The sequence below is a fragment of the Tupaia chinensis genome, unplaced genomic scaffold (assembly GCF_000334495.1).
Source record: "Tupaia chinensis unplaced genomic scaffold, TupChi_1.0 Scaffold150330_1, whole genome shotgun sequence".
Lineage (NCBI taxonomy): Eukaryota > Metazoa > Chordata > Mammalia > Scandentia > Tupaiidae > Tupaia > Tupaia belangeri.
Genome location: NW_006210169.1, coordinates 11,274 through 13,139, shown reverse-complemented (window position 1 = coordinate 13,139; position 1,866 = coordinate 11,274). Strand labels below are relative to the sequence as shown.

Sequence of the window (1,866 nt, the reverse complement as noted above, 5' to 3'; positions counted from 1 at the left end):
GGGGGGGGCATGATTTCTCCTTCCTCCTCACCTACCCTGCCCATCTCTGTATCTCTGAGGCAAGTACTTGTGCTCCATAGCAAAAATCTTAAAAGAAAAAAAGTAACTTACCCAGGAGTGCTAGGCAGGCCAAAAAAATGCAGGAGAGAAGCAGAGACTTCATTCTTTTAAGACACCAAGACACACCACAAACAGAGTTGCCATAGGAACACTGTCTGCAAAGACCCCACAGATTGATAAACTTAATGAGATACAGAGTACCACCTATGATATGAAGTGCTAGGTGTTCAGATAAAACACCTGGGCAGGTTCTTGTCTGATGGTCACAAGGAATTAGAAATGCGGACAAAAGGAGAAGACAGTAAAAAAAGTTTATTAGAACACAGTCAAAGCTTCCAGCTAAGCAAATGGGTACACTCAGGGTGTCAGAATGGACCCTGACAAGAAAAATAAAAAAAAAAACAATGTGAAAAATAATTTTGTCTAAAGAGATGGAGAAAAAAATACTTTTAAAAAAGCAATACCAGCACAAGAGTTCTGTGCCACCAGGAGTCTTAAACTAATCATTGTACTTGAGTTGGACACTGTGCTCAGGACTATGGACAGTTCGTCTATTTGTAGCCAGTAAAAAAGTGCTCATAAATTTTTTGAAATATGAAAAAAGAGAAGTTTATTGATCAAGGTCCTTCCTTCTGCTGCTCTCCAGACCAAGAGACACTGCACTTTTCCTTTGGAATGTAGCAATGATATGGAGGATGCTACTTTCAGCTGTCATTATCTTAAGCAGGCTGCAAGCAGCTTTCTGTCCAAGAAAGAAGCACGAGCTAATAATTGATTTCTGCTGAGAGTTGTGAATGCATTTTTTATTAAAGGCTTCACTGTACTGACTCTATTTGTCTCCATTCTGTGGACTCCTCACCCTATCTACCTAACCAGAGTCCTTACTTCTCTCCCATCAGGATCCTGTAGCAAAGCTGGAAGCTGAACTCCTGGTCCTCTGACCCCCTGGCTCCTCAACCTGAAGCAGGAGAAACTCCATTGTGAACTGTATATTGGAAACTTGCTTAGAAGTTTTTGTGTAAACAGGAGTGATTAACATTCCTATAGTCATTACTAAATAACCTGAAACCACCTACCTTGAGAACTTCCTTAGTGATAAGCTCCTTGCCCCAAGCCATGAAGACCATTAAGATCACATTTTGTTTAGGCAAAGGACTGGAAAGAGCCCTTAGTAATTATTAACCTGCTTGATCAGGCTTCTGTGACTGCTTTCCATTGGGATTCCCCGTCCCTTTGTTCTCCGCCCCCTCATCAATGGTTACTGTTCCCACCACATCAAGGGAAATGTGCTTTTTGCCTTTACAAGCACCCTTCTCCCTACACTGGGGGCTGCGGGGGTCTTTGAGAGACATGAGATCTCCCGTAGTCTCTGGTAATAACGACTCCTATAGGGACCAGCAGTTAGCGTAATGACTATGTTGCTGGACTCCCACATAGTCGACCGTGGTTCGAGTCCCGGACTCGGTGGCTCAAACTCACACCGGACGCGTGTGCTGTGTGCCCAGGATCCCGAGAGGAGAATGGAGGAGAAGGGATTGCGGAGTGGCCATCCTCCCTGGGGGGTGGTTTCTCGCTGTCTGTCTGTCTGGCGAGCGCACGCGCCCTATAGCAAATACCTCTCCAAAAAAAGAAAAAAAATAACAAACCGACCGGGTGCCAAGCTTGGAATGAAACATCCCATTTCGAGCTTCTGGACTCACCCTTGTACACCTGAATGCACACACCCACCTTCAGACAAAGCAGCTACTGAAAGCAAAGCCCAGGTCACCTCTTTCCTCACCCCGGACCTGCACACCCCGACATTCC

The 1,866-nt window shown here is 45.1% G+C and overlaps 1 pseudogene; it reads right to left on the bottom strand.

Moving 5' to 3' along the window:
* The window catches only part of LOC102495352 (rap1 GTPase-GDP dissociation stimulator 1-like), a 114,826-nt pseudogene that overhangs the window by 103,967 nt on the left and 8,993 nt on the right, over nucleotides 1-1,866 (bottom strand).